Source organism: Apis cerana, linkage group LG6, assembly GCF_029169275.1.
Source record: "Apis cerana isolate GH-2021 linkage group LG6, AcerK_1.0, whole genome shotgun sequence".
NCBI lineage: Eukaryota > Metazoa > Arthropoda > Insecta > Hymenoptera > Apidae > Apis > Apis cerana.
In genome coordinates this window covers 422,363-443,508 of record NC_083857.1, presented here as the reverse complement: position 1 = coordinate 443,508, position 21,146 = coordinate 422,363, and the positions used below count along the sequence as shown (strand labels likewise).

Below are 21,146 nucleotides of genomic sequence, written 5' to 3'. Positions count from 1 at the left end.
ATTTTATATAGTAAATTTTAATAGTTTAATTACATAATTAAAGTTTTGTTTGTTATTATTAAAAATTATAAATAAATTTCTAATGAAACAAAAATTTTGCCTTTATGTTTTGTTTTACTCTAAAATTGTGGATAAAACATAACGTCACATATTAATATGAATTAAAACTGAATTTAGTTCAACAAGATCAATAATATAAATCGCAAGATTAATCAAAAACGATTAAAAAATAAAAAAGAGAAATTCGATCAATAAAAAATCGCATGAGAAAAACAGACATATTACTTTGTATTCGAACTATTGCATTTATGCAAATTGCTGATACAAAAGTTAGGAACGTGTATTATATAAAGTGTAAAGCTTAAACGCGTAACGAGCGAGCGCGTATGTGTAAACCGGTTTGGTTTTCACACAGAGATTGGAGAAAACGCGATAAGTATAAATTAACATCTGCTATTTAAAAAGCCAAACTTTAAAAAATATTTTTTATCGATTTAGAATCGAACAAAATAAAAAACGAAAGAACGGAATGCCTTGAAATTTTCAAAATTCTCGAAAAAAAGTTGCTGTCTTTAACACAATAAATTAGTTAAGATGAATGTTAAAATATTGAAGGAAATTGATAGATAAGAGCATATTTTATATGATGATTATGAATGTCTTTTTTTTCATTATAAATAGTTAATTTTGTAATTTTGGAAACAAGTTGTAAATACACATAAATTGATAAATTTATTGTAGTTTTAATTGATTATGAAATTATCTTAAATTATATTAATAATTATATTATAAATAACAAAATAGATAAATTTATAAATTTTTGTTATAATTTATTAATATATTTATTAATATATATTTATTGCATATATTGTTAAAATATCTAATATCTATATTAAACCTAATAACTTCTTAATTATCAAATAATATCTTTTATCTACATTATTTTTGATATTTACATTTTATTATCATATTTTATTAGAATCATATTTCAAAAATATTTTTATAATAATATAATAATTCATCAAATTTTTTAATTATTTATTTTTTATTATATTCCAATATAAATATAATAATGTTTCATTAATGTCTACTCTAATTAATTTTCAAAACTCATTAAATTTCAATTTCCAAATTTCATTTATTTCATTTTCATATTTAGCATATTAAGCATTTATATATAACTTTTTATAATAAAAAAACATTTTTTAATAAATAACCATATATAACTTTTGAGTAATTAGCGAAAAACGTTGTAATTTCAAAAAAATTTAAAAAAAATGAACATGTATGTAAAAACAAAATATCATAATATCACATATCAATAAAATAAGAAGTAAAATATTATCAAATAAAATATCGTTACTTCTAATATATTGTTACTTAGAAATGTTAAAAATATTATTGGATATATTTCTAGCATTTCTAATGACCCATTTTCAAAAATTTATAAATTTATCTATTTTATTATTTATAATATAATTATTAATATTATTTAAGATAATTTTATAATCAATTAAAACTACCATAAATTTATCAATTTATATGTATTTATAACTTGCTTCCAAAACTACAAAATTAACTGTTAATTATCATGAAATCTTTTAATTAAGAAAAAAATATTGAATTTTCTAAATGTTGAGTAAATTATAATATTAATGAATATATAAATGGCTGAAGTCTATTCGTGAAACTGCTTTTTCGAGATTTATTGATAACTTAAAAGATTTTCATGGTTAAAGATTCTTAAAGAAAATTAAAAATTACATTAATATTATAAGGTAACGATTATTCGCGTTACAATATTATATAATACGACGTGTCTCTTCGTGATTTGTCGTCTCGCATCAATTGATACAATGTTTTTTTTTATATAATAAATATTTACAGAAATAACATTTTTTGTTCTTTCTATTGAAAAATGTATTAAAAAATTAAGCATTTGAATACAAATAATAATCATTCATTTGTTGATGGATTGATTATAACTATTAAAAGTAATTTAAATAATTCGATTTTTTAATATTATTCAAAAATTATTATAAAAGTAGATGATTTAAAAATTTAAATAATTCGATATATTTTGATTTATTAAATGATTATTAAAAAATTATTATGCTATAAAGAATATATATTTTGTATATATTATCTAAAATAATTTTAATAGTTGTAAAATAACATTTATTTTATTCTCTATAATAATATATTAATGTTATTATATTCAAAATTAATTTTTTAACAAATATTTTAATGTTAAGTTTGTAAAAAATTTAGCATATAAAAGATAAAAAACGATACGAAATTATTCATGTTTTGTTTATCTTTCATAGAATAAATATTTTATATATAAATACACAATTAAAAATAAAATATCTTTTAAATTAATCAATCTTCTTAGCAACGTACTTAGTTCCTTAATACTCTTTTAGAGTAGAAATAGAATAGAAGATAAATAAATATTGTATAATTGATATAATTTCACTTAGAAAAAGGAACACAAATTTTTTCTAAAATGTTTCTATTTCCGGATTAATGTTTATATATATCAAGATGTATTATTTAAATTTATTTAATTATTTTATTTCATAAAATTACATTTTATGTTTGAAATTATGATTAAGAAACTTCTATGAAACATTGTATATACTATATATTATATATATTACATATAATTACCAAATTTAATAATTGACGTACATTTACATATAAAAGTAATTAAAATATTTTCTAATAATTATGTAATGTAAAGAATTGAAATACTCTGTTAGGTTTGCTAAGGATTAATTGAACTCGTGATTAATCATTACATTTTATTTTCTAAATTTATATATTATATCATATATATATATTATAAATATATATTACAAAAGTATAGCAAGAAAGAATGTAAATCATTATTATTGATTTAATTTATTCTAATCTATCTCTTAATTGAATCAGTGCATTTATATATATATAAATATAATTATTCAATTAAAAGAAAAATATTACAATATCTAACAAATATTCGATATCTTCGGATCTTGAACTATATTTAAAAAATTTAAAAAATATTTAAAAGATCAAAAGATATTTGCGTTATTCTATTTTGTATCCATTCTAAATTTTCTTTATGTATATCATCCTATTCCGTTATTATGTATTTGTATTATGTATTCTGTTTTATGTAAATAGAGCAATTTCACTAAACATTATATTTGCATATGATCTATTTTGTCGTCATAAATCGATTTTTCAGATGACGAACAAATAAAAAAAAAAAATATAGAAAAAACAAAAGAACGAAGAAAGTTGACAGAAAAAAAGGAGATAGAGACGTATTAAAGCAGAAAAAAAATAACAGAAAAATCAATCATTCATAAAAATAGAAAAACCAGATTCTAAAAAAGAAAATATGTAGTTTGGTAAATATCTATTTTATTATTTTATTATTATTATATAAATCTATTTTATTATTTTATATGTATATATATATGAGGGCTTATCTCGCCATGCTAAACTTATCGCAAGCTTAAAACATTCGAGTTGGTATAGCAAGATATAAATATGGTTTATAGTGTCTGGATATAAGTTGCTTGCCATGGATAGGGATAAGTACATAGATCAAGAGAAAGGCTAAGGAGAACCAATGGGCAAGATTCATCTTCTCCTTCTCTTCTTCTACTGATTTCTTCTTCATCTTCTTCTTGAGAAGAACATTCCTTCTCCTTTTCTTCTTTTTCTTAGTTTTCTTCTCCTATTTCTTGCTCGTTTTATTCATTCTAAATTCCTTGTTCCTATTCTAACAAATAAGCAAAAGTTAGAGGTACCGTGGGAAATTAATAAATATCTTCGTTCTTATATGAATTGAATGGAATTGGGATAAAATCTTGTATTTTTCATGAACGAATCAAGTCTTATATCACGTTTAGACGGTGCTTGATATCGATGGAACTACAATCGTCAGTGATAGTTCCATCATGATCATTCAGAATGCAAATCTTTTTCCTTCTCGAGCTACACCTTAGATACTTACTTTTCTATCTTCTTCCTATTAATAAAGGATCTTCATCTTAAGGAACAATCCAAAAGAAAAGGACGAAGCCCACAATTGAGAGCTGCTGTTCGCCCACGCTCCGCTACATTCATTCACTTTTACGTCGATCCTCCCTTGACCCGCGCCATCCAGAAGGAATCGCGTTGGTGTGCCTTCGGCTTGAATGTGTTCAAGTATATTCACCGTTTTTCACGTGTTCGCTGCCGCCTATGTATGCACGTCTATACTCGCTTCGACCTCGCCAGGTGACGTCATTTGATTCGTATATGTTTATCCGCATGCATTTCCTCTACAGCCCTCTGTCATGCGAGTCGGCCATTAATAAACTTTATTACGCGCCCGAATCCGCATGGCAAAGGTCTTTCGACGCGGGAGACATGCGTGGCTACCCGCACCATTCTCTGTCGAACAGCCTTCGATTCCGGATACCATAGTTTCTCCAATTCTTTCAAATATTTTTAATTTATTTTTCTTATCTTTTTTCCCGTTTTGTTAATACCATGACAGTATCCTTTTTTAGTTTCTGTGTTTTTGTATGTAGAAGGGCTTTAATGGAAGATTTTATTTAACTACGATGTTTATGAATTATGGAAGAAGATTGGCGAATAAAATAATTAAAATTTAATCATAATAATATAATACATTATACAAGTTTTGAAGATAAAATACAATACTGTAATAAAATAATAATAAAATACAATTTTGTGACTATTTATATTAGTGATTTTATGACGAATAAATATATTTTTTAAAAAATATTTTCATATGCTGTTATGAAAATAATTTTTGAAATTCCATACATAATTTTGATTTAGTTGGTTTATATTTGTTTTTCTATTTTAATTTTTTATTTTAATTCTGAATTTTTTTTTAAATATTGCGATAAATAAAGTTTAAAATAAACATTATGAAATCATTTCAAATCAAAAGGAAAAAATAAATCAAAATATAAATTTTTTTAACAAAAAATTCTGAAAATCAACAATAATGTCAGAAAATTATGCAGTAATATTATAATATTATAATAGGTTGCAAATCTAATTAATCTTTTTAAAGCAATTAATTATTTATAAAATTAAATACTTAAAAAATTAGAGAAACAACATTAAGAATAATGTTAAAATAATATTAAAAATATCATTATACATAAAATATATATATAAAATTTTATTTAAAATTTTAAACAATATATAAATTTATATTAAAATATTTATAATATATAAAATATCAAATCATGACATAATATAATTTGAATTGTATTTAAAATTAATTAATATCGATATTATTCAATTGTCCGAAAGAATTATGTATATCGTGTATAAATCATTAAAATTCTTTTTAGTCAAAATTTGATATTAAAATAAAATTTTTTAACCTTTTTTTTTCATTTTATATTTATATATTCACTATTTTTTTACGGAATTAATTTTTCATGTATTATTAATATATTTTTCCTAACACATTACAATAATCAAATAATAATTCTCAAATATAATTTGAATTATAAAGTAAAATAAATACTCAAAGAATAAGTATTTACACATTAATTATACACATTTTTTTTATTTTTTATTTATTGTTTTGTGAAATTAATAATTCATTTTGATTGAAAACATAAAAGAAAATATTATGATAAATTTTTTAAAGTTTCTCGATTAGGAAGTTTAAAATATACAAATTATTTCAATTAAAAATCAAAAAAATATGTATAACATAATGAAAATTAGAATTACACACAAAACAAAAGAATTATTAATTTAAAATTATTATATAATTTTTAAATCAAAATGACATATATGTAAGTATCAGTTAAGAATTAAATGAATTATAAAAAAAATGAAGAATTGTGTAAAGAATCAGAGGTATTTATTATATTTTCATATTTTCATTTATATAAAAAGTTTCGTTTATTTTTAATTAACGAATTAAAAGACAGAAAAATGTGGGGAAAAAAAAGAAAGAAAAGAGAGAAAAATTGCACTGGTTAATAATTCAAGAGTTTGGTACTGTTATATATATATAAATAGTTGATTGATTAATAATGTTCATGTGATTTAATAATTCATCAATATTGTGGAATTAGAATTATTTGGTAAAATGTACTTATATGGATTTTTACTCGCATAAATTTTAAGAAAGATTACGAAATATTAACTAATCGAGTACATTATCTTGGGAATCGATAATTTTTAGTGACAAAAGGATTAATAATATTCTGATATTCAAGGTGTTTCTTGATCACATACATGAGATTAAATCGAAGGACTGAAACCATGTAAAAAATTATAATAAGTAGAATTAAAGTTAGAAAAGAAATGTTTAATTTGCATTTAAGAAACTGGATTAATTGAAAAAATTAATTTCGAATTAATTTTAATATAATTAATTTCTAATATTGAATTTTAGACTTAGAATTTGAATGTTTTGATTATTAATTAAATAGAATTTTCATTCAAATTTATTCAAATTTAAAATTGAATTATTTTTATTTTAAATTTTATATAAATTAAAAATTAATTTAAAGATTATTAATATAACAATAACTTTTTTATTTTTAAAATTAGTTTCCAATAAAAAAACAATATTTTTAATTATTTTTATTTAATTAATAGAAAATTATGTCGACATTAATTACATTAATTAAATATTTTTTTTTAGCTAGTCATATCAAATAAATAAAGAATATAACTTATATTAAAAATTATAATTACTATATATAAAATATTTCCAAGTTTTTTTTAGATTATATTAAACAATATTATTTATTTTAAACAATAATATCTTTAGACTTTTTATATCACATACATTAATAAATTAATTAAGTAAAAAAGTTTTTTTATTTTTTTTTTATAGCGAAAAGCAAAAATTGTAAGAAGTACATGAATTTTTATCAGTTAAAATAACTTTTTTTCTTCTATCTAAAAAAAAATTATTGAATTTATGAATCAATTTTTTAAAAATCATAATTTTTTTAAGATTTTTTATTTTTAATTTTAAAATTATACAGATTAAAAAAAAAGTACAAGTTAAAAAAAATATAATAATCCGAAAGGAAAACATCAGAGAAGAATAAGAATTAGAATAAGAAACAAAAAAAAATTTATATTATATTCCTAAATTTTACAACAATTTTTTGGGATATATTACTCAAATTCATAACAATATAATTGAACACAGTAAGAATAAATAGATAATGAATATATAACACATATTCAATTTTAATAATCATTTGTAACTATTTGAATAGTATTGCACTTTTATATTTATATTTATATATTTATCATAAAAGAAATGACAGAATTTTCTTAGTTATCTAATAAAGTATAAATTATAATTTCCCATCAAATCGCGAACGTTATATTTCAATTCCAGAAAAAGTTTTTATTCCTCAAGAAGCAGAACAACGTTGGCAATGGAGTTCTTGATCTTGATCACGATATACGAATATTATTCTTAGGAAGAAGGATGAGCGACGTGGAAACCAAGAAAAGCGAGAAGAGCGTTCCGTTGCACATAAGACCAATGGCGCGCAAGCTCAAAATCGTAACTTTTTCGCGAACACCTATCTTCCATCGAATCGTGCATGTATTGGTTGCATGACTTGTCCTAGTACGTAGTAGAAGATCATCTCCATGATCAATAGTTCACCATAACCACTGCAAAGACTGCATATGTCCTGAAGGCTATAACTGTATTCACGGATAACACATAAGATTATGGATGAACCGTTGTACAGTTGCGGAACAATGGCAACTTAATGGCAATGCGCTTGGATTGTTGCCACAGTTCGTAGAACTTGCATCCCTAAGCACGAAATAACGTCATGATAAGAAATGCATAAAGCTCTATTTACACTCGTTTTAGCATCTATCATGAAATTATAATTGGAAATATATATATACGATATATAAATAAATATATACAAATATTAAAAAATGTTTTCCTTATCAGAATGCAACATTTTTAAACTTTTCTTTAACATTCTGGAGCAAAAGAACTCTACAATTTCTTTCTAGAAAATATTTTAGAAATTATTAAAATATAAAAATTTATATTTGGAAAAGTTTTAAAATGAGTAAGTTTTTAAATATATTTAACATTTTTATATATTTTTAGCTTTAGAACTATGAAAATCTAAATACATTTCAAATACTAAACATTTGGGATTTGACACAAATTATATATAATACTTAATATTGGATAACAATCACTTGTTATATTATAATTAGTATAGTAGTATAGTATGGTATAATAGTATAGCAGTATAGTATTTATAATAAATAATATTCGACTACAAAAATATTAAAGATTTTTCACATTCTTTGTGAATATATATATATATATATATATATATATATATAGACAATGAGACAATTTTATCAATTCAAATTTTTAGAAATAATATTCGGCTTTTTCTAAAAATTTTCTTGAAACTTTTTGAAACTTTATTCATTGCTATTATTTTTTAATACTTGCTATCTTATATATATCTTAACATATATCTATATTACATAAACTTTATTTTGTCATTTTTAATAAAAATTTAGCTATTTATTTTGTTATATTAATTTTTTATTTATATATTAAATTGATACCAATGTTATAATGAGAAACTGAATCATATATATGAATAATATTTCAATCGTATCTATAATATATCAATCAGACAATTTATTCTTTATCATTTCTTGTATTTATTTTATAATAATATTTTAAATTGAAATTTTTATTATTATTAATGGCTATTTAACAACTTGCATTTTCTTTTATTTTGTATTTAACTTAATTTTCAATTTAAGTATATATATATATAGATATATATATATTGAATATGATCTAATTTTTTTCTGTGATTTTTAAATATGAAGCTTTTTTTATGCATTTGCATTCAGATTAAAAAAATAAAATTTAAATAAATATATTAATATAATGAAAATTCGATTAATTAAATTCTGTAGATATTTAAATCTAAATTAAGTGAATATTTGGATATTTGCATGATTATATGATATTAATTTTAATTGAATATCAATTCTTCTCTAGTTTAGATATTCCAGAAATAAAAAGAAAATAAGAATTTCATTTTATATAAAATTAATTGTGTATCTAGCGATATTAGATCTATTGATAAATAGATATTTTTGAAATGATACATATCCGATGATTTATTTTTTATCCTATAAATCTTTTTCAATTTTATCTTTTATGTTATAATTCATTTATTCAATAATTAAAAAAAAATTACATTTTTGATATGAGATGAGAATTTACATGAGTTACAACATATGTATTTATTGTACGTAATTCACATTTTTGTTAATCATTATAATATGTATAGCTATTCTTTATCTTTGTTATTAAGATTTTTTCGTTACAGATTTCGATTGTATAGTATCCTTTATTTATAGTATGAAAGCAATCATGTGTCTTCACATTCATTCATAAGCTATGCGTCGCAATGTAGCATAGACAAGCATGCCGCATCTTATTATCTAATAATATTCTCATTTGTTCACATTCGATTGCAGTCGCATCGATTTCATTACCACAATTTTCTAATTGGTTTTCTAATTAAACTACTAGTTTTAGATTACATAAATGAACAATCGATGCGCCAAAATTGATTAACGATAAACTCTGTTCGATGCAATTATCAAAAATCTTAATTATATTTATGAGATTGTCATATGAATATTATTTATTATTATTATTATATGAATTAATTTATTATTATTATATGAATCATATGTAAATCACTTGTACATCCAATAATATAATTTGAAATGTTTCAATATTCGATAAGCGAATAAATTCAAGAATAATTGATTATTCATTTAAGAATAATCAAAATATAATGCTTTTTATTTTTAAAAAATAGAAATAATCTATTTAATTTAGATATAAATATCAATTATCTTTATTGCTTTGTATAAGATATCAATTACAAAATAACAAAATTTGAAAAAAGAAAAAACAAAATAGACCTTGTTTGTAGATTTTGTTTGATAAATTTAAATTTATTATAATTTGAGCGAAATTAATTATATTCTATATTGCAAATTAATAGCTAAATTACATTAAAGAACATTGTTTAAATTTAATCAAATATATTAGAGAGTAGTATTTATGTAAAATAAAATTTTATATATCAACTTGTAATAGTTTAATTCAATTGATTAAATGTTTATTTCTTTATTTTTCTTTTTGAACTTATAACATAAAAATATAATTTTTAAAATTATACTTGATTAACTTATTGTTATATATATATATATAATTAATTAATTATTAATTATATTAATATATTATCTGACATATTAGAATTTTTATTTGGTTTAATTTTATCAATTCTTTATTAATCTTTTTCATTTCAATAATTTCGTATAATTTTCAATTTGATTTTTTATGAAAGTACATAAATTTCTATAAATCTTTAATATTAAAATTAAGATTCTATAAATTTCTTCTAAATTATTTAATTTAATTTATGATTATTTTTTTAAAACAATTTTTCTTTATTTATTTAATATCAATTAGATTTAACAAATCGATTTTGCCTAATTTATTCGTTCATACTGAATCGAGTAACAAGATATGATGTTTAGATATAACGACTAGTTCGATTATTCGATCGACTACAGTCAACTTGAATTTATTCCAGTTCTGGTATTAATAATCGCATCACGTATAATCGAATCGAATAGAACAAACAGAACAAAAGAGAGAGAGAGAAAGAGAGAGAGAGAGAGAGAGAGAGAGAGAGAGAGAAAGATGTAATTGAATTGTAATAAAATTCGTGTTCGTATTTATTAGAGATGTTATGATAAGTATCGCTAATCGCTAATGAAATTAACAAAGCAATTTGTCCAATGAATTAATATTAATCATTCTAATTTAAAGTGATTTCTATCTTGACAATGCATTATTTTTACAAAAATTTAATTTAATATTATTTTCAATGTTTAAATATTTTAAATATTGAGATATTAAAATTTAATGAAAATATATTATCATTATTGTAACATAAACAAATCTAAATAATCAGAATATATATTATAAGTAATAATTCTTTCAAAATTTAAATATCAAAGTCTTTCGAAATTTAAATATCAAAGTTTAAAAAGAAAATTGTAATTCATTTTATATCAAATTAATCATTTTTTGATATCGACATTATATCGATTTTTTTGTAATTTGAATTGAAATATAATATAATTTATAATTATATAATTATATAATTTGCATAAAATTAGAAAGAATTGAAATCATTGTATAATTTCAAATTTGTTTAAGAAATACGAAAATTTCTAATTTTTTATTTTTAAATTAGATTCTTATAATTATATATTATATATATTTTATTTATAATTATATATATTTTATTTATTATTATCTTATACAATTAAATGTTTGATATATTCAAGCTGATGTTCAATATATTCTTCTATAACTTCTGTTTCGTATTGAAAATGATAAATATCTTAAGATTATACAGAAGAAATTTTATATTAAATATATAATTTAAAAAAGTATATTGAAATTTCTTGAATCAAATTCGTGATTTTACTGTAGACGATATGCGAATCATGGAATTTCGGAAATAATATTATATAATAATTTAGCTTCTATTGATAAAAGGAGTTTCTTCGAAAATTTCGATTGATCAGTTTCACATAAAGAATGTTAATGTAAGAAACATGGTTCTTAGTATCCAAATAGGTTTGGTTAATCGCTCATAAATACGCAACCAATGTTTTTCGCTTCTTCGTATATTCGTAAGCCATAAAGTTTGCTTGACAAGAATTTCAATCAGCCATGTTATTTTGAGCTCGTAATTTTATCAACCTATGGACATGAATATCGAGAGCTTTAAGAATTTTACGCAGTTCCACATGTTTGTACTTTAGAATATTGAATATATTGAAAAACTATCCAAGCGATTCCTCTCTTTATTTATTAAAGAAATTGCGATGAAAATAATGAATGAAAATTGAAAAAATGCATTATTATTTGAAAATATGAATAAAATAATTTGTTACTTTGTCAAAATGCTATGATATTTTATATTCTTGTAATATCGAACAGATATTCAAAACATCATATACATATATATTCTTTATAAGTTTTGAAATTAGTTATTAATTTTCAAAGTTTATATACTATAGGTTAATACCTACATAGTGTTATATTCTACATGCCGTACAATTTTCATCTAAAATATTTTTTTTATTTCTAATATTTACTGGAATAATCACATGTAGATATTTAAAATCTAGAACATATATTATGTTGAGCTATAGCAAGAAACCAGTACATATTATATATAACAAAAAAGTTAAATAAATTACAAAAAACTTCTATGTTTTCTAAGTAATTTATTAAGTATTTCTATAATTATTCTTAACAACTTTTGTGACATAAAAAATAAATCATTTTTTAATATACAAAATCAATGAAATATTTATTAAGAACTTTTTAATTTTTTTATAATACAATAATAAAATGGGATATATTACAAGTAAATCAAATAATGTGATAGAACTAAAGAATTGAGAAATTAATAAATAGAATTGATCAATTTTCATTCTATTTCTGTAAAATCAAATGAATTATTTAATTAAAAATAAATTTGGAAACTTTAATATATTCCTAATAAGAAAAAAATCTTAAACTTTTATAAATATCATTTATAAGAATATTTAAATTATTTTAAAATATATTTTTAAAATAATTATAAATTATTTTTAAAATAAATATAATCTCGATAAATATTATGCGAAGTATTATTTGCAAATTCAAAATCAATTTCTTACAAAATCAATTCAATATGATAAATGTGGTACTGATATTTTTCAATACATATCTAACAAATAAACGAATCTTTAAAACGAACACTATACTCGTGATTCGATCTTAGCTCTGGTCTTAGACTATAGAAAGTTCTTCCTGGTACATTCACTGTCTAGAAGGATGAAAAGTAGGTGTTGGTAGACGACAGTGAGCCGTGAACGTGGGCCGTGATCCAGGGTCTCTACCAGTACTGGTCTTACTGGGAAACGCTGTTATCCTGCCCTCGAGGCCCAAGGTGTACCGCAAGGACACGAAAGTGGCAGTTTTTGTCGTCGTCGTTCTATCGTTCAGCATTCTATCGTTTGGCGCACGAGCTAAAAGCTTCTTTTCTCGTGTCGAGTTAGCGGAGATTCCGAACTCGCTATATTATTGCATCGATAAATACGCCTACATCTTTGTCTTGAAAGAATTGCAAGTGCCATTTTAGCTTTTGTTGTTTGTTTAAAATTAAAAAGGAATTCAAAAGAAGAAAAAAATTTTGAAGATCTTAGTGTACGTTCGATATAAATGATATTTCAAAATAAATTTCATAAAGATATATTTACGATGGACATTTTTAATAAGAAATTCTTGTCATTCTTGGATTTTGAAAAGATGTATGTATTTTCACTTTCGAGATGCTTAAAATTTGATTATTCTTATATGTAACAAAAAATATATATTAATATATTAAAGTTTGTTTGAAAATGTTAAATTGAAAACAATAAATGTTTTTTGTTTATTAAAAATTATATGCAAAAGAAATTATTCAATGCTTAAGTAAAATATTTTTTGATTATTTCATAATTAGTCAATAGAACAAATCCATCAAAAATCGATATCTGATTTAATTTCAACTATAATACAATTCCATCCAATTCAAATTCAATTCTAATTTAAATTTTAACCCAATTCAAATTGAATTCCTAAGCCTTCTAAACTTTATTCTAACAAAATTTCAACTTTAAATCTAATTCTAATTCTAATTCTATTCTAGTTTTTTTTTCTTTTTTTGTTTTTTTTCTATTATTATTTTATTTTTAATATAGAGAAAATATTCATAAATATTTCACATTTTATATAGAAATTGTCAGATTCTTATAAGTTAAAATCTTCATAATAATCTTCATTGGAAAATGTTATTCAAGACAAATGTTTTGAAAATTTAATTCAATTAAAAACAATTATCAAAAAGATATTGAAAGATTTTTTAAAATCATAATTCAAAATTATTAATATTCTTGTTACTATTATTATTATATTTTTATTACTATTATTATTATGTAATTATTATTTTTAAATAATTTTTCTTTAATTTACCATCGTATTATCTTGTAACTGATTTATAAATAAGTATCACATCTTATTCCCATAAAGTTCTTTTTTATTTATTTTTAAACAATATATATAAATCGACCATCTCTCTTTCAACTAACTTTATATTTGTCTATTCCTTGTATTCAGGCCGCGATCTGGTGTCTGGTATATCACACTACCTATATATGCACATATGCGATATAGAAGTGGCGCAGAAGTGATGCATGGATGCGAGTCAGTGTCTCCAGTATTCTTAAAGAGTGCTATTTATACTCCTGACTGCACAAGCTAAAAGAACGGCTAAAGGAGCGGGTTCCTCAATAAGGCAGCAGGTAGGCTGTACAGTGATTCAGAGGCAATTTTTCCAGTTGCTCCAGACAGTGGCTCGATTCTCTGTCTGCATATGCAGTTCTCGTTTCCATCCGCCACTATCGATTTCTGTCTCTTCTTTCTTCTTCTTTTTCATTTCTTTGTCATTCTCTTTTTCTGTACTCTCGGTCTTTCCTTTATATTGTCTCTTTTTTTTTTGCGCATCCTTCATGCCACTAATTTCGAATCATAGATTTTGTTGTCACTTTGATCTCTTATGATTGCCTGGTAACTCAGTTTAGTTAGTAGTTAATTTTTAAAGGAAAACCAGGACAAGACTCTTACATGGTCATATGAATATACAGGATGTTAATGTATATATGTAATGTATATTTTTAAAATTTAAAATTAATTCTAGAAGTCAAAATAAATGTAATAAATACATAATGACTTAATAAATAAGCCTTGGTTGACATTATATTACTTTTTGTATTTGTTTTGTGCTCTAAAATTGATATTATAAATATCTCGAAAATATATTAATTTATATATGTTTTACTTGAGTATAAATTGAAATTAAGGATTTATTAATGCGTAGTTAAAGTATTAATTCTATTTAAAGATATTGTTATGGAATTATTAATGGATAATTAGAGATTTAATAATGATTGGATATTGGTGAATTAGAACTGGAATTTTCTTAAAAAATACTTTTTTAAAAGATTTCAAATTTGTAATTCCTTGTATGAAATGATGTCTTCATATGTTTATTCTTTCATAAGTAATAAAGATAAATTACTGTTGTTACCTTTTAATAATAATTTTAATAATATTTAATAATAGAATAAAAAATGGATTTAAAAATATATATGAAACTCTAAATGAAATTTTTTCAGTCATTTCAAATATCTATATTTGATTTTGAATAATGAATAATGAATCAATATTATTTCTTCTGAATCTTTTTGACATTTGTTTTTTTTTATATTATATAATAAGAAAAAATTAAACAATATTTTATAATTTTAAAAGTAGTTTTTATTTCTTAGATATATTTTATATTAGTATTATAAATTTTATATCATTATTTAAAATAATTAAATATTTATGCAATAAATAATTTAAAAAATATATTTCTGAAAAAAAAATTTCAATATATTTTCAAATAAATTTGTTATTTTACTGAAAATATTAATTTATTTTTTCTTTATAGTGCGAAAACTAAATAATATGATTAATGAAAATAAAAAATATACAAATTTTTTATTTTCTTTTTTCGAGGTATCCGTTACGAATTTTCTTTTCACGAAGAACTCAGTATAATGATTATATCGGTTAATTGTTTAATCTTATTATCCTCTATATAATTCGAAATGAAGTTTTTTTTGTATTTATATAAATATATATATATATATATATATATATATATATATATATATATATATTATATAATTAAAAATAAATATATTAATATCTAGTTATATATTAATATATAGATATAATTAATTTATATAATTAATTAATAAAATTAATTAATATTATTTATTTATATAAATCATTTTAATCATAATGTTTTTATAATAAAAATTACTTGTTTATCGGCATTATGATCCAAAATGATATGAATGTATAATGTAAGTAAGGAGGACAGTAAGATTAAAGAATTTAAAAATTGTGCTTGAATTATATTTACATAATTATCTTGTTACATTTTATTAAACATCAAATTTGAATTAAAATCATTTATTTTTCAATTTTAATTTTAAATTTTAATTAAATTTTAATTTCAATTTAGGATTAATGAAATGACAATTCAAAAAAAAAGAATTTTTAAACTCTTTTTAAATATTTAAAGATATAAATATTGAATTTTTCAAAAAATAACGTTAAAAAAAATAAAAAATTTACGAATCTTACGAGATCTGAAAATAATAAAATAAATATTATATAAATATAAAAAATGAATAAATCTTCCTTTTATGAAAAGTATATATTAAATATTCCAAAATAATTCTCTTGGAAAACTATTATAAAGGCGTAATTTTCTTCAGTTCTAATAGCAGTATTGAAATGTTTTTATTGAAGCTACTTTTGATTTCATTTTGGATATTATATAACTAAAATTCAAAAATTAAATTTTAATCATTTTCGGCTATATTTAATAGCTTGTAATAATGTAAAAAAAACTTACAGCAAGTTTTAGAAAATCATTCAAAGAGGAGATTTCAATCTTCAAGTCTGTTGTGAATTTAATTAGGAAAAAAATTTATATCGGTTTTAATATTTTCACAAACGATTAAATTTTTTAAATTTTTGAGAAAAAAATATCATATTTTTCTATTTAATGTATGATGTAAAAATATCTTCGAAAAAGATAATCTCAAAATTTTGTTAATAAAAGTGCTTTAAAATGAATTTAGATTATTACATGAAATGATTGTTACATGATTTTTTTTAGGAAGTTATAACAATTTAAAATATAAACAGTTTTACATATATTCTTTATTGTATTTGCTAATTCAAATGCATTATTTGATAATTTGATTACTAATATATATGATAACTTTAAAAAAAAACTAAAAAAACATACACATAATAATATGCTAAAGATGTATATATAGTATTATTGCAAAATACCAAAATTAAAAAATACATTTTTAAAATTATTAATGATGAAATTTATTATTAATGATGAAATACATCTTTGATAAAATAAATCTTGTTTTTTTCTTTATTTTTAAATTTTTATTTTATTTCAGCTTCAATAAAAGTATGCATTTACATAAACAGTCTAATTATTACAATAATTAAAGATTATAAAAAGATATATCTCATCGATTTTAATATGTTATATGTTATATATAGTATATATTAATACATTATATTATATTATATATATTATATTAATATATATTTACATTATTTATCTATTATTTATATACTTATCAATTATACTTAGAAATATATCATAGGATAAATAATTAATTACAATTAATTATAATTAAACATATGTAATGGATAAATAGTTATTTCTTCATGAATTTTGTTGATCTTAAATTATATCAATTGTATCGAAAGGAATATTACGATATATTCTGAGAAAATAATCATATTAATATCCATAAAAAATTTTGGCATTAAATATTTCAGATAAAAAAATAATCGAATCAAGATTCAAATTATAAAATATAATTATAATATATAATAACAAATATATTTTTACGAAACTAAGGTTGAATGATAGTTGAATAAAAATGAATGACATATAGAAAAAAGTTATTCAATGTTGCAACAACATATTTTGAAATTATATTATATTATATTATATAATAATATATATAATATATTCTTTTGTAATGAATTATTAACAAAATAATATTTATCAAAAAAAAAAATTTCTAAAAGAAAGAAAAAAAACCGAAATTGTTCAAATCATTTAAATTATAATTGGTTCATACAATAACCAAAAAAATCAATCAGATTCTATTAGCATGTCCGTGTTGTAACTGGATAACGAGCTAGGCAATATTCTCTAAAATGCGATCAAATATAGTTTATAGTAAAAGATTTCATATAAAACGTCTCAAATAAAACGGGGCTGAATATAAGTGTTATCAACCACGTGGATTTTGCTCAATACCGTTATCTCATTAGGCGAATTATCGAAAAGATTCAAATGTTTATCGATGACCCAATCGAGTTAATGATAGTTCCATATTGATAGCTGTTTGGCAAACCGAGAACACTTGGAGGATGTGGGCGTTGGGGCACCTCAATTAACATTGGAATGGCATTGCCGTCGATTTCACGTGGGCGTTCGGTATCCGAGACACGTATCCTTTCCTTACGTTTCACTGTCGCCGCTGGTGCAAGTGGCTGCTTGTCTTCGTGGTTTCGTTCCGAGTTCCTATGCTTCTATTCAATCTTGGTGTGGTTTGTTTCGCGCGCTTGACATTTTGCAATTTTCCTCACACATATACATACGAGGATTGATTAGGAATTATTAAAATAAATGTTTAACCAAATAATTAATTTAATAAGATATTTTCATTTGTTCATTTCAAATAATATGTAAAAAATAAATTACTATTTTAAGATTTTTATTTTAATATTTCAGTATTTAATTACATTACAAAAATAATTTTTTTTCATTTTTTTAAATAAAATAAAAAGAAATTTTGCGATATTTTTATAGATTTTTTGAATCCATATATTTATTTTGTATTATGTTTTATTATTTTATATTTGTTGTTGTTATTTGTATCTTATATAAACTTCGTGTAACAAAATTTAATGAGACGTAATTTTTGTTCGCTTATCATAATGTTTTTTGTAATGCTCGTTTTTTGTATTGAAAACCAGTGTTGAAAACTATACCTGCTTCTATAAATCAATAATAAATTATTTATTTTCTCTGATTATTATTAATTTTTGCTTACTTTAAAAAAAAATAATTTATTATTTTATTATATATATATTTTATTATTAAATTAAAAAAAATAATAAATTTTTTTAATTTAAATATAGAATAATTTAGAATTTATTGGATTTAATAAATTTTGCTTATAAAAAATATTAATTAGTTTTTCTGATTTGTGTTCGTCCAGTTTATAATTGTAAATGAATATGTTAAGTTTATTGCTATCACTATTATTATTATTATTATTATTAATTAATAATTAATAATTAACTAATTAATTAGTAATAATAATAATAATAATTAATCTCTTGTCAAATAAATAATTTTGAAATAATTTTTTTCGTAAACAAGATTTAAAAATTTATTTCCAGATATATTTTAAGTTATTAATAATTCCTCAAGAAAAAGAAAATTATATAAATTATAAAAATAAGTAAATAACTAATAAGTAGAATTATATAAATAAATAAATTATATAAATAATTCTCATTTATTTTTATTCTTTTTTTTACAATAAGTTTAATTTTTTTTATTTTTGTTTTTATAATAAATATATATTAAATATCTATTAAATCATTCTATTTTATAAGCAACTTATATAATTATTTTAATAATATCTAATTATTATTATTAAAAAAATAAATACATAATTAAGGCTAATATATATTTTTTATTTTTCATCAATTCAAAAGAAAAATAAAATTTCATTCATATATATATATATATGTATATAAATGCAATATTCAATTTTCTTTATATTTTGTCTTTTCTGTCATCTATGTATTCCTTGTCTGTATAATGCGAATAAAATAAAAGTATTTAATAAGTAGATATACTATTCTCTGTTGTCAACTTCAAAATGTTGATACCGATTACGAGGCGAATAATTGTAGGTTTTCATAGTTGATGAAGAAAGAAGCTGTTGCCTTTTGTTGTACTTCTTTATTAACAATACTTGAAAAATAATCGTTCAATTGCATAATTAAATATTTCGCATAATTTAACTTTAAATTTTTTTTGTCTTTCGTTAAATCATAATCCAGATTAGAGATTCTTTTTTCAATTGAAAGATATTTATATTCTTCCATATTTCCTTTAAAAATGATTGTTATTTTAAGAATGAACTATTCATTATTTATAGCAAAGATTATCATTTCATTCATATCATATTAATATTATATTAATACATTTAATTAGTGTGATATTTTATTTAAAAAAAATATGAAATTTAAATTAATACTTTCAATATTTTCAGTAACATTAATAAAATAAATGAAATTTTTTCTAGTAATTATATATATGACAAATATATATAATATAACAACTTAAAAAGTTTATTGAAATAGTTCATTTGAATGTATTATCAAAATTTATTATAATATAATATAATATAATATAATGTAATATAATGTAATATAATATAATATAATATAATGTAATGAAATATAAAGTAATGTAATGTAATATAATATAATATAATGTAATGTGATATAATAAAATATAATATAATATAATGTAATATAATATAAATATTATATATTAGTAATATATATTAGTATTGTATAGTATTATATATTAGCATTATATATAATACTAATTACTAGTATTATTAATTAAAATATTAGTTTTATATAAATATATATTTATATTATATATATTTATATTATATATAATTATAATATTATCACATAAACATTCAAATTTTTTTTTATTTATTTCAATTAATAGATTCAAATGAATAAAATATATCTGATTCAACATTTTATCAAAACTTAAGTTATATTGTGGCGATTAACCATCGATAGAGTGGGGAAAATGGTGAACGCACATTGGGCAAAAATCAATCGACTTGGGAAGAGAATATCCGATGTTTCGCGGGATCGTTTGCAGACCGCTTAAACCGACAGATGGGATTATCTGATCTTGAATCTAGTCGGGATGGCTTGGCCATGTATAATTGCCATCGTCGAGCGAACGAGCATAGCCTGGTCGAACGCGCAAGCTAGAAAATCCTTCTTTTTCTACCCACGGTTCCTTCCTTCGTTCCTTTCTTCGTTCATCTTATGACCCAATCGTTCGCATCGTTCTCCATCGTAGCTATAGCCGTTCTTTCATTCGTTTCCCGAGTTTGGTTCGATTCTTTGTGTGGCAGAGGTTGCCTGCTTCTGGCATCGTTGCTGTCGGCTCGCTGAATCGTTCCTCGCCGGAGTCAAGGCTGTGAACTGGGAATGTGCGTGC

General features: G+C 21.0%; 1 protein-coding gene across 2 annotated transcripts in view; it reads left to right on the top strand.

The window, feature by feature from the left end:
• Window positions 1–21,146, top strand: part of LOC107995581 (uncharacterized) — a 345,727-nt gene that overhangs the window by 116,744 nt on the left and 207,837 nt on the right. Inside the window, exon 2 of one of the 2 annotated variants that reach the window (XM_062075878.1) lies at window positions 14,327–14,511. The exons of the other annotated variant lie outside the window; for it this stretch is intronic. The gene's annotated coding sequence lies outside the window, so the exon portion shown is untranslated. The remainder of the gene's footprint in view (window positions 1–14,326; window positions 14,512–21,146) is intronic. 2 annotated transcript variants of the gene reach the window in all.